At 47.8% G+C, this 14,008-nt stretch overlaps 1 protein-coding gene across 1 annotated transcript in view; it reads left to right on the top strand.

Moving 5' to 3' along the window:
• The window catches only part of SMIM11 (small integral membrane protein 11), a 67,898-nt gene that overhangs the window by 23,558 nt on the left and 30,332 nt on the right, over nucleotides 1-14,008 (top strand). The gene's annotated exons all lie outside the window — the stretch shown is intronic.

Here is a 14,008-nt window from a genome sequence, read left to right as displayed (position 1 = left end):
GACACAGCAGCCCTGGGCGTGTGGACACGTCCCCTGGAGGAGACTCTGTGATGTTGGTGGCACTGATTCCTTCCAAGAGCTTGGCTGATGGACCCTCTTGTCCTCTTTGGTCCTCACCATCACCAACAACCACGTTGCCACTCCCTTTCCACAGGCCAGACTGCTTTCCCCCACACGCCCCCGACTCTAGGAGGTGGGATGTTGGAAAATGGCCCTGCCCTGGGATGAGCCCAGAAGTAAATAGGAACACGGAGCCAGATGCCTCCTGGCTCTGGCTTTGACCACTCAAGGAAGGTCCAGGCTCAGTTGGGTTGATGGAGCCCACACCTGGCCAATCAACGGACCAAGCTGCTCCCCCACCCCAGGCAGTACAAACTCCTTCCATCTGTGACTGTTTTACAGAATATTTTTACATACTTGACCTCATTCAGTTTAGACAACCACCCTGTATATAGGCAGGGCAGTGATCTTGAAGCTCATTTTACAAATGAAGATGAGGCCAGGTGGTAACTGACTCACCTAGGGGCATGCACACACCCCTGTAGGGACGGGAGGGTCAAAGCTAGAATCCACGTCTTCCTGTTGGGAAGCCCTCACATCCCTCTCTAGCTGGCTGTATGGGTCAGGCAGGATCAGGCCAGGCTACAAGTAGTGGAGCCCTAACCACAGAGGTTTAAACAAAGTAGGAGATAACCCCCTAACCCTGCAACCAACACAAGAAGTCCTAAGGTTCTAAGGTGGCAGTTCACGGTTAATAGGATGGATCCATCGCCATAAAGAGTTCAGCGTCCTATCTTTTTCTTCCACTGTCCTAGACTTGGTTTCGTCCTTGAACTCCTAGTCGAAAATGGCTGCTGACCAAGTCATTGCATTAGCATTTCCAGCAGAAGAGAAGGAGAAAAAGTGGAAAGAAGGACCTATCCTTTTTCTTTTAAAGGACTTTCCAGGAAGTCTCACCAACCAGACTTAGGCTCAAAGGAAGCTGGGAAAGGTAGTCTTTACTTTGGGTGGTGAGGCAGCATCCCTGCTTTCCTTCCTTTGGATGTGACCACTCGTCCACTCAGCAAAAATGAGAGCAACTTCTATGTGCCTATAGTCTGTGCCCTGGACAAGAGTCCAAAGAGAGCAAGCTCAGGTCCTGGGGGCAGTCAGGCTGGTGGTAAGGAGCACCTCTTGGTCAGTGAGACGCTGGAGGTGGGGGAAGTGAGGGGTCAGAGTCCAGGGCGGGTGTGGGCAGAGTGGCAGGAAGAAATGAAGCTGGAGCCAAGCGCAGAGGAAGAGGTATGGCTTATCACGGAGAGAGGGAAGGGACCGCCCGCCCAGGCAGAAAGTCAAGTGTGCCCAGGCTACTAGCTTCCTTAGTCGTGGGTTCTGTGAGCATGAAGCTGTGTATGTGTGTGTGTGTGTGTGTGTGTGTGTGTGTGTGTGTGTAAGGGGGCATATAAAGAGTGGGGAGCAGTGTGAGTGGAATGAAAGGAAGAATGCAAGTGTGGAAAGGACAGGGTGGAAACAAGAAACAGTGCATTGCGTGAGAAGGAGTCTGGGCTCTTCTAGAAGGAAAGGAACCAACCATAGCCCACCGCAGGGTGCGGAGCAGGGCGGTGGGCTACGGTTTCCAGGTTAGGATGGGGAAGCATAACTTTGCCCAGTGAGGAGTCCAGCTCCTGGTTAAACACCCTTGTGTGGTTTTCCAGGCCCAACGGCGGCAGTTACAAAGGTGTCACCTGGCAGGGCTCGTGGGGACAAAGGCTGCCCTCCCGCAGCAGACTTGGAGACCAGCCGTGCCCTGCAATCTCTGCAGGGAGCTGTAGTTGAGGACTCAGGGTCCCCCTGGCCTGCAGGGAGAGGGGACTGCAGACCTCAGGCCCCCAGCCTCTGCCCGCTGGGGCCGGGGGCACCCTTACTATGCTTGGAGCCCAAGATGTTGCCTCAAGCAAAGTGGAAACTGAGGCCACCAGCACAGCTCCCCTGGGCACCCCCTTGGCCCACATTTAGCAAGGCCGTTAGTGCCCAGGCACCTGGATGCCACCCACCCCCACCCAGCCAGCTTCCCTCCCCCCCATTCCTTTTGCGTCTCCCTCACCCTGTGACCCAATGCAAGCTTACTCCTTCTGGAAAATCCTTTCCCTGTCCCCTGCCTTCCCCTCTGGCTCCCATTGGCTCTGTCCCCTCCCGTGAGGTGTGCAGCAGGCAGCAAAGCTGGGAGAACTTCTTTACAATTTTCAAATAACCAGCTTGCTGTGTTTTCAGGTGAAGTCCCTGCAAACTTAATTCAGTGGGGCTAATTGCGAATCTGAAAAAAAAAAAAAGTACAGTACCAAAAAAAATCAATATATTAGTGTTCAACACATCTGGCAAGGATTGGGCCAAGAAAAGTGAAAAGTGAAAGAGAAAGTCACTCAGTCGTGTCCGACTCTTTGGGATTCTCCAGGCCAGAATACTGGAGTGGGGTAGCCTTTCCTTTCTCCAGGGGATCTTCCCAGCCCAGGGATTGAACCCAGGTCTCCTGCACTGCAAGCAGATTCTTAACCAACTGAGCTAGCAGGGCCAAGGAAAATATTGGGCCAATATTTGAAAACTAACTAGTTATTTGTAACTAACATTGCTCAGTGGACAGAGGAGCCTGGCTGGCTACAACCCATGGAGTCACTAAAGAGTTGGACACGACTTAGCCACTGAACAACAACGAACCTATTGCTCAGGCATAATTGGTTTCCTGACTTTGCAGACCACACACACACGTACACCTTCACATACACACACACACACCTTCACATACACACACATACACAGCCCTTCACATACACACACACCCCTTACACACACACACACCCCTTCACATATACACACACACCTTCACATGCACACACACACACACACTTGAAATAAGAATGCAAATGGCACTGTTTCTTTCTTTTTTTTAATTGTTCATTTTATTTTTGTCTGTGTCAGGATCTTGTCTTCCGCCCCGGGCTTAGATGTCCCACATGTGGGATCTAGGCTCCCTGCTTGGAGATGGGACCCATGTCCCCTGCCTTGGAAGGTGGGTTCTTAACTGCTGGACCACCAGGGAAGTCCCCCAAATGGGCGATTTCTGTTTCCTCATGCCCTCCCCGCTCTTAACAGCCTGGCCTCTGTTCTCAGCGTGTCCTCTTGAAGACCTGATGACCCACAACTTCGAAGACCAAGAACTGCCTTCACGGTCCTTGCTCAGGGGTGATAAGTGCAGCCTCAGAGCTGATCTAGAGGTCCATATCCTCTCTGCCTTTGACAGAGAGGTCAGCCTTTCTGTGCCTTTGCTTCCTTATTTGTGAGATGGGGAAGATGACAACCGTTGGCGGTCATTGATGTCAAGCGGGTATTCAAGTGAAGGGCTGAACGAGGATTCGCGGCTCCCTTCTCTCACCCACTCCTCATTCTACCTCTCCAGATGCTCTTTCCCAGCCTGGCTTCTGCTTCACCTCCCACTCCCCATATTTAAAGCCCCAAAGGAAGATCAAGGACCATCTCCTCAGAATCCCCTGAGGGGGGATTCAAATTTGTACATGGATTACCAGTCTCCCCAACAAGGGTTCTGATGTATTGGATATGGAGCCCAACCCAGGAACCTGCATTTTAAACAGCCTCTTGTGTGCAAGAACCCAGCCTCAATCCTCTTTTCCCTGCAGATGCTCTATCACCCCTGACTTCCCTCCGGGGTGGAGGAGACCTGCAGGATCTCAGCAGATCCCGGGCCCCTGCAGGTAGCTGGGAAGATGTCCTCAGGCAGGTATGCTTCCTTGAGATGAGAATTTCAGAGATAGACTGGCGAGAGGTGACTTTTTAATAAGCACCCTAGACTTTTTGTTTGAAATATTTAGCTGCCGAAATACATTATGGATGTCTCTGCCTCGTTAAGCAAACTTTCACCTTTTCTGAACCACTAGATTCATCCTGAGCAGGTTAACAATAAATGGTGTCACAATGTGGGCTCGGTGATCGTACAGACGAGGTCTCAAGCCTGGTCTGCTGCTCACAGACTGTCTCTTTTGCTCTGAGGTATGTCTGCTGCTAACAGCCTTTCTTCATTTCTGCTTCTAATATGACCTAAGCTTGAAACCCAACCCCCTCTTCCAAATGTGTTAGGCACTCATCTAATAAGATTACATAGGATCCTACACTCTCCTGTATGTGGAGGACACAGATTTCAGTTCACGCTCTTTGAAACATCTTCCAGCTGCCCAGGGATGGTGTTCTTCTTACAGATTCATTCTCCATTATGGTCCAGAGAAGGGCTGGATAGATGCAATCAAATGGGATCCTGAGTGTGGGCTTCACCGGTCACTCCATCCTGTGCATTCATGTCCAACCAATTATTTAAAGTCAAACTAAAAATCTACTGACTTCATGTATATGGATTGGAATAGTATCAATAACTCCAACAAGTGATTAATTGTACAAACTACCATACAATTGCACTCATTTCTCATGCTTATAAGGTTATGCTCAAAATCCTTCAAGCTGGACTTCAGCAGTACGTGAACTGAAAGCATCCAGATATACACATTGGGTTTAGAAAAGGCAGAGGAACCAGAGATTAAATTGCCAACATTTGTTGGATCATAGAGAAAGCAAGGGAATTTCAGAAAAACATCTACTTCTGCTTCATTGACTACACTAAAGCCTTTGACTGTGTGGATCACAACAAACTGGAAAGTTCTTCAAGAGATGGGAATACCAGACCACCATTCCTGTCTCCTGAGAAACCTATATGTGGGTCAATAATCAACAGTTAGAACCTTGCATGGAACAACTGACTGGCTCAAAATTGGGAAAGGAGTACAAAAAGGCTGTATATTGTCATCCAGCTTATTTAATTTCTATGCAGAGTACATCATGTAGAATGCTGGGCTGGATGAACCACAAGCTGGAATCAAGATTGCCGGGAGAAATATGAACCACCTCAGATATGCAGATGCTACCACTCTAATGGCAGAAAGTGAAGAGGAACTAAAGAGCTTCTTGATAAGGGTGAAAGAGGAGAGTGAAAAAGCTGGCTTAAAACTCAACATTCAAAAAATGAAGGTCATGGCATCTGATCCCATCATTTCATGGCAAATAGGGAAAAAAATGGAAGCAGTGACAGATTTTATTTTCTTGGGCTCTAAAATCACTGTGGACAGTGACTGCAGCCATGAAATTAAAAGACACTTGCTCCTTGGAAGGAAAGCTATGACAAACCTAGACAGCATATTAAAAAGTAAAGACATCACTTTGCTGACAAAGATCTGTATAGTCAAATCTATGGTTTTTCCAGTAGTCATATATGGGTATGAAAGTTGGATCATGAAGATGGCTGAGCACTGAAGAATTTATGCTTTTGAATTGTGGCATTGGAGAAGACTCTTTAAAGTTCTTGGACTACAAGGAGATCAAATCAGTCAATCCTAAAGGAAATCAGTCCTGAATATTCATTGGAAGAACTGAGGAGAAGAACTGACTCATTGGAAAAGACCCTGATGCTGGGAAAGATTGAAGGCGGGAGGAGAAGGGGACGACAGAGGATGAGATGGTTGGATGGCACCACTGATTCAATGGACATGAGTTTGAGCAGGCTCTGGGAGTTGGTGATGGACAGGGAGGCCTCGTGTGCTGCAGTCCATGAGGTCGCAAAGAGTCGGACACGACTGAGCGACTGAACTGAACTGAACATATGGACTTTGTGCCCACTGCCTGCCCACTTTAACAATCAAGAGTGTTTTTTCCAGGTGGCAGAAAGAGGGTATGGTGAATTGCAAAAGAAAGTCAGCCTGTGTGCCTGTCTTTCACTGGGGCTGCAGTTCTTGAGCTAATTCAATACCCTGCCTGCAAAGACTTGAATTTTGCACACTCGAGACAAAATGACAGTTCACTTCAAACTCCAGCAGCCTCTTGCATTTCCTTTGTATTTTCTTATTTCCTTAGAGCTAAAGATGTTTCATAAATGTGCATAATGGATTCCGTCAAATGAAGATATGGACAAAATGATTTAGCAGGTCCTTTACTTGACTGTTGAATGGATGGGGATTTTCTTCCCAAGAAGGTTTTCTTGGGACTCAAGTTTAGGCAACACCAGACAATAGGATTGAATCCTGTGCTCTCCAAGCACCTTTCTCAGAGGATAGAATCAGCAGATTTGGGTTGACAATTGTGGCCATTTTCTCTTAGAATTTTTCTTTTAGTAACAGGAACCATTTTCAGATCAAAATTGATATGGTTGCTTAATATGGAGAAGAGAAGTCTGTTTGCTTGGGTGAAGCGGTCATGCTAATCCTAGAGGCTCCCCGCTGTTCAACCACCGCTTTCTCTCCTCTACCCAACAGGGCCCTGTGGCCTGGAGCGATGTGAAAACATTGTTTAATACAATGAAGTCAATTCTAAGACAATAATTATTTTCTTCTCTCTCATCCTATCTTCAGTTATGTATGGATATGAGAAACATGCTCAGAAATATAGAAGAGACTGGATAATGTGACCTTTGTGTAAATACATGTGTGTAAATGATAAACAATATGCATATTTGCTTGCATCTTCAAATATAAACAACAGAAGAATAAACCTAACACTAAATAAAAATGCTTACCTATAGGGGAAGGGACATAACAGGAGGGAGGAAAAAAGTAAGAAGTCTTTTCTAAATGTACCTTGTTTTATAGCTTTGACTAGAAAATGTAAACATTTTACATTAAAAAAAAAAGAAAACTAAAACAGTGATCTCTACAATATGCTAGAAAAATGAAGCTAATGAACCTAATTGCTTATCATGTCAGTAAACAAAAGAAACAAATCCAGTAGCAAAGTATACACCTACCCTCCAGATTACGGTCTATTTATAGTATTTCCTGGCCTTCCCTGGTGGCTCAGCTGGTAAAGAATCCGCCTGCAATGCGGGAGACCTGGGTTCTATCCCTGGGTTGGGAAGATCTCTGGAGAAGGGAACGGCTACCCACTCCAGTGTTCTGGTCTGCAGAATCCCATGGACTGTACAGTCTATGGGGTCGCAAAGAGTCGGACACGCCTGAGTGACTTTCACTTTGTATTTCCTACTGAAAGAATCAGGGACCCTTTGATTCTAGGTCTGGGGAAGGAAATGTACAAGATGAGCTTGGGACATCTTGTTCAGCCTGACAACAAGGAAGCCAACAAAGACCACCAGGATCCACCCTTACTGGCCCAGGGAGGGGCCAAGCCTGCATCCAGGCAGGACCAAGAAGTAGCCTGCCAGGCAGCAATGTGGGGCTTCAGTCCAGTTCAGTTCAGTCGCTCAATCGTGTCCGACTCTTTGCGACCCCATGGACTGCAGCACGCCAGGCCTCCCTGGCCATCACCAACTCCTGGAGTTTACTCAAACTCATGTCCATCGAGTCGGTGATGCCATCCAACCATCTCATCCTCTGTCGTCCCCTTCTCCTCCTGCCTTCCATCTTTCCCAGCATCAGGGTCTTTTCAAATGAGTCAGTTCTTCGCATCAGGTGGCCAAAGTATTGGAGTTTCAGGTTCAGCCTCAGTCCTTCCAATGAATATTCAGGACGGATTTCCTTTAGGATGGACTGGTTGGATCTCCTTGCAGTCCAATCTTGGACTGAAGCAAAGTATTGCATCATGGATGGCTAGAGAAACTCACAGAACTTTTCCCTTCGCTCCTTCTCCTGATGGGAGCCTTGTGGATGTCCTCTTCTCTACTTCAAGTTCCACTGGGGGATACTAAGGGCTTGGGAGAAAGAAGAAGGCTTTGCTAGACTTGGTGACCCTTTGAAGATTTTTGCAGGGTGGCAGAAGGACCACCAGGGGGCAGTATGTGTATGTCTCCATGATGACTTACTAGGCCACACCCTGTCAGTATCTCCCAGAACTGGAGATAGAACCTTGGTTTCTCAGGATCCTCACAGGGCTACCCAATCTCAGCCTGCTCCCTGGGCCCTAAGAGTTACCACTATGTGCTTTTCTAGAAAATACTTCTGTACTTTTATTTTTGGCTGTCACATTTAACTCACTGAAACTAATTTTGTATAATTGGGAGATCAGCTTGTCAGTTTAAAGATGGATAGTAGCAGAAATCTGAATTCAGGTTGTAAGTATTAGTGTGGTTCAGACCTGGCACAAATCATGCTTGTCATCAAAAAAAGGGGGAACCTTTGGTAACTGGTTTTACCAACCACAACACCCCCACTCCAGAAAGATTCCCTAAACTAAAACAGTCGCCACATATATATATAAATAGATGTGTGCTTACATGTGCTATCTTGAGTCTTATTCCACAAAGTTGGTTGTGCAGGAAACATTAGGCTTATTGCTTTAAATCAATCACACTGGACTCTAGCATTGTTTGGAGCTCCTTACTCCACCTCCAAGGCCAGAGTGTTGGAGAGACGCTGAGGCCACCAACTCTCCTATGCTAACTGTGCAGAACTATGGGTGTGCCCACATCTGACCCTGTGGCCCCAGCTCCCAGGCACTGGAGTCCTGCTGGGAGTCCTGCTGGGGCTAGCAACCTCAAGGCCAGGATCCAGCCCACAGAGGTGTGTGCTCAAGGCCACTGGCCCAGGAGGCCCCAGCCACCTTGAGGGGTCCAAGAGTGAATTGGCCGAGGACCCTCTGTTCCCGCAATGAAAGAGGGTCTTTCTGGGCCTGGGCATGGGAATGCCTCTGCCGCACACTCTCCTCTAGTCGGCCCTGTCCTCTGCCTCCCTCTGCAGGAAAGTAGCTCAGCCTGGGCTTCACAGGAACAGGGCCTGCCCTCAGGTTTATGGCCTGGCATCTTAATTCTCCTCCAGGGCAATGAGTCCAGCACCCCCTACAAATGGCAGGAAGGAAACGCTGTTAGGAAGAAACCTAACTTCATTGCCCAGCAGCTGATCTGCCACTCTGCGTGTGTGTGTGTGTGCGCGCGCGCGCATGCACACACATGCACGTGTCTCACTTTTCACCCTCCTCCAGCCTGCTGTTGGGGGGCCGCCCCCAACCCACTGTTGGGGGGTCACCCCCAGTGAGACACATCTCTCATATGAGGTCACGAAGCCCCTGGTCTGTTGGCCACTGGGGATGATGGTAATGTTTCTGAGCACTCAGCACTGGGAATTGTTGTTGTTCAGTTGCTAAGTTGTGTTCAACTCTTTGCGACCCTGTGAACTGCAGCACGCCAGGCCTCCCTGTCCATCACCATCTCCCAGAGTTTACTCAAACTCATGTCCATTGAGTTGGTGATGTTATCCAACCATCTCATCCTCTGTCATCCCCTTCTCCTCCTGCCTTTAATCTTTTCATGCCCTCTGACCATTTTACCATGGACCAGCTGTATGGGCTTAAGATTAATCATCAGTTCAGTTCAGTTCAGTTGCTCAGTCATGTCCGACTCTTTGCGACCCCATGGACTGCAGCATGCCAGCCTTCCCTGTCCATCACCAACTCTCGGAGGGCACTTGCCCCCCCTCTTGCGGTTGGGAGGACCAAAGGCTTCTTTAGCTTGTGAGTGGTGGGCTCATGTGATGTGTGTCTCTCCTGGGCTGGAGCATTTAGTCATCAAGAGAGACAGTGACTGCTTCAGAAACCCACATCTCAGAGCGAGGCCAGCAGGATGCAGAGCAGAGCCCCAGCCAACCCACTATGTGCACAGGACCTGAGAGAGAAATGATCCTAGCCTGAAGCAGTAGTCTTCCCATTCCTCACCTTGGATGAAAATTAAGGCATGTTTTGGACAAATTATTTGGGAAAACATTGCATGAACTTAGCTTTGAGTCTCTTGCCTGCTGTTTGACAATATACGAGGTTTCTTCCCCGTTTTGCACCTCAGCTCTCTGATAGCACCCACCTCCTGATGTTTGTGAAAGGACCACCTGGGCTAGTGTACATCAAAGTGCCCAGTGTTTGGTAGAGATCATTAAATGTTCATTTTCTTCTCTTCCTATGGCACCTTTAATGGACACATGGTCGCCTCCCACTTTCCATCTTTCCAAACCCCCTCCACTGAGTGCCCTGAGTTCAGTTGAAGTGTTCACCTGTCTCCCGTGAAGTGCAGGCTCTTTCGGAAGAGGCTGTGTCAACTCCCGCTCCAGACGGAAGCCCCCAGCCACCGTGTGGTTCAGGGAGTGCTTGTGATGTTAGTGGTGGTGGGGGTGGTGGTGGTTTAGTCGCTAAGTCATGTCCAACTCTTGCGACCCCATGGACTGTAGCCTGCCAGTCTCCTCTATCCATGGAATTCTCCAGCCAAGAATATTGGAGTGGGTTGCCATTTTATTCTCCAGGTGTGATGTTAGTAGCCCCCAGTATATCTCAGGGTTCTTGCTAGGGCTTCTGGGCCCTCAGGACCCAAGAGAGTCCTACACTTACTTCCCTGCATCTCTCTTTCCCCAGGAGGAGATCTGTTCTCTGTCCTTTGCGCAAAGATCCTCACCAACACTTGCTCAGACACATCCAACCCAGCAAGGGACACAGCCTGGAATCTAGCTGGGACCACCCCCCGACCACCACGCACAGACACACACTTACTTGTTTTCTGCTAATTAAAATTTCTAATACAACTCATGCTAAGTGGGTTTGCACGGCAGGGGGTGTGTGATAAAGGACCCTGCCTGGCCTAGAGGGGCTCCGCTCTACACTTCCTGCTAATGAAGACACGCATGCATGCAAGTGTTTGTCTGGGCTCTGGGTTAGCTGAGCGCAGAAGGCACAAGGCAGTCAGGGTTTCAAACAACCCAGGAGGAACACGACTTGGGGGCAGATAGCTCAGCATCTCCCTGGAAAATAATAATTACAATACTCTCTGAAGAACTTCAGGATTTGTGCGCACATGAGAGCGGAAAATCCATGTCATGGAAATTATGTGGTTTAATTTGACATTTGTGACTTTTATTGGAGGCTCATCAACATCAGCCGGCTGGTTGGTTTCATTTCATTAAATTTGCCAGTGTGTCGAATTATACTGCTAATGCAGATGGTGAATGACATAAATTCCCTTTTCTGCTCTGACCTGAGGTTCATTTAACCACTCTTCAGTTCTGTTGCAGCACATTGTCCCAAATCACTGACACTTTCTACATGCTTCTCTTACAAAGAGTGCATAGCCTGTGTCTTTCTTCCTATGAGGACACAATCCCATGGTAGCGGGTTCCACCCTCATGACCTCGTCTAAACCTTGTGTGTGTTCATGCTCAGTCGTGTCCAAATCTTTGCTATCCCAAGGACTGTAGCCTTCCAGGATCCTTTGTCCTTGGCATTATCCAGGCAAGAACATTAGACTGGGTTGCCACTACCTTCCTCAGGGGATCTTCCCAACCCAGGGATTAAACCAGTATCTCCTGCATTGACAGGTGGGTCCTTCACCACTGTGTCACCTGGGAAGGCTTATCACCCAAAGCCCTACATCCAAAAGCCCTTATCCCCAGAGCCCTGCATTCTAATATCACCACATTGGGGGTTAGGACTTCAACACAGGAATTTGGTGGGAGGTGGCATGAATTTTCAGTCCATGCACAGTACCAATGACCCACTCCCCTACCAGCCATCTACTAGCCTCTGCTGGCCTCTGTCCCAGACAGTTGTTTTCTGTAGTCTTCCCATCGTGGGGGCAGTGCACACCAGACTGTGTGCAAACCTGCCCATGAGTGGGCTCCCTACACTCTGATTCTCCATACCCACCCATCCTTCAGCCTTGACTCTCCCGGGCCAGAGAAACTGTTAACTGCTACTTAGAGACTGTGGACCAGTCAACCTTGTGAGCCTGTCCACCACCCAGTGGCTGCAGCTACATCTTCTATAACAAGATCTGCACCCCAGCCTTGGGGAAGTGACCCCCCCCCTTCCAAGTTGGCTCTTCCCTGGGCACTCTCCCTCACCTCTAAGATATACTTTAGTATTCTCTCTGCATTTTTATAGTTTCTTCCTTATCATCATTTAATCATTCTTTATAGAAACTGCCTCTGATCAAATGACTGTGTGGTTTATCTCCAGCTTCATTTGTGGGTGTTAACATAGAGGTGGTATAGGACCTGGGATGCAGAGGATGGGTAACAAGGCAAATGAAATAATACATGTAGAACACGAATGCCTGGTATACACCAGGTCCTTTCATTTTAGCTGCTATTTTTAAATAAGTATTGCTATTTTTTTCTTTTTTTTTTTTAGCAGATCAGTATGATACTGGGCAAAGGGAAAAGGCTTTCTGAAGGAGAGGATGTCTGAGCTGGTTTGAAGAGTTTGGACGTATGAGTTTGGAGTATGGGTGGAAAGGGTGCCATCAGGGCCAAGACCAGGAGGATAACCCACCTCCCATTTTTGTTCTAAGGACTAAAATGAGGTTGGAAAGATAAGTGTACTTTGTCAACATAGAAATTATAAACAATAATAACCCAATTCCTTTTGCTTATTGAAAGCAGGCCTTAAAGGAAAACCAGCCTCCTTGTAGAAATTCCATGTTCATTATATTTTGAGGACTGGACATTTCCACCAGAAGAAAGTACCTGGAAAAAATTGTACCTACCGTCCCAAAGGGAATAGCACTCATTGTAAATAACTAAGCTGACACACTAATGTATGAATCATTCACTCATTCAGCAAATATTTCTTGTGTGTTCTGGAAGGAGTGGGTGAGGTCAAAATTCATAAGATGTTGTTCTTGTCCTTAAAGTCATGTTTTCATGGGCCACTAAGGGACACAGACTGGGGACCAATATTTGCAGTCTTACATGATACGTGTTCTAAAAATGGACTGAGTTTTCGGGTTCCCCCTGAAGGCACTCACTCCACCCTCTTGCTTCCCTGCACCCACTCTACAAGGATTTGGTTAAATTTGACACCAGCTTCCCCATGACTTTTGTTTCTTCTTTTTCTATTAAAAAAAATCTAATTATTTTTAATTGGAGGATAACTGCTTTATGATGTTGTGTTGATTTCTGCTGTACAACAATGTGAATCAGCTATATATACATGCACATATCCTCTCCCTCATAAACCTCCCTCCCCCATCCCCTATCCCACCCCTCTACTTCATCACAGAGCACCGAGCTGGGCTCCGTGTGCTATAGAGCTGCTTCAGGCTGACGATCTACTTCACGCATGGTAGCATATATATAATATATGGCAATGCTACTCTCTCAATTTGTGCCACCCTCCCCTTACCCCTGTGTGTCCACAAGTCCATTTGCTACTTCTTGATGTTTCAGCTAAAGCTAAACTGGAATTAAAGTGCTTCTGTCCCCAGCATCCATGTCCACCTGCTGCCTCAACTCCGCTTGCCCCAGACTCAACCCATCACCAAGTCCCTTCATGGTCTCCCAGACCACTCACTTCAAGCATTTGTCTCATGAGTTTCCTATCATTGTAGATCAGGACTGGTGGGTGTGATGGTGGGCCAGTTGCTGAAGACATTTTCTCAGCGTGTCCTGCCATCCAGCGAGATCCCTAAATCTCTCCGCTGTCTTTTCCTCCTCCCATCACTCTTGAGAAGCAAATTCCACTCCTTGTCTCCTGTAGAATAGTCCCACCCATACTCAGGAGGCTCTGAGGTCTCACTTCCTATACCAAATACTTGGTAAACAAACGCAGTTCCCTCCTTGGAGAAATTCTGTTGCATAAAATTTTCTCTTTGACCCATCCAAGTGTTTACCAAGTGCTATGGAAGCCCTGGAGGAGCAAACAAGTCTGCCTTTGGGGTCAAGAAAGTTTCAGAGGGTGATATTTGAGCAATGGCTCTGTTTATTGGCATTTTCTTCATAGACGTAGTGCCCCTGCAGGGCCTGTGAGTGAGCACGTGACCCAACCTCAGCCAATCAGAGCTCTGCACTCCCTGGGTCCTCCTTGGTCTAAGGGGCAGACACCTGGTATACCTGATCCCATGCAATGCTCTCCTCTAACATTTGAAACATAAGCAGAGGCACAAAGAGACGGTATGGGAGCTCGCCATCTTCTGGGAGGGCCTTGGAGAGAAGGCCCTTCAGCTGGGGCCACTGAGTGAGGGCCTTGGGTGGACTGACCTCTCTTCTTCCCTAGGCCTTGG

This window comes from Bubalus kerabau, chromosome 2, assembly GCF_029407905.1.
Source record: "Bubalus kerabau isolate K-KA32 ecotype Philippines breed swamp buffalo chromosome 2, PCC_UOA_SB_1v2, whole genome shotgun sequence".
NCBI classification, from domain to species: Eukaryota; Metazoa; Chordata; class Mammalia; order Artiodactyla; family Bovidae; genus Bubalus; species Bubalus kerabau.
The sequence above is the reverse complement of the archived record's forward strand: the minus strand, read 5'-3'. Positions and strand labels throughout refer to the sequence as shown.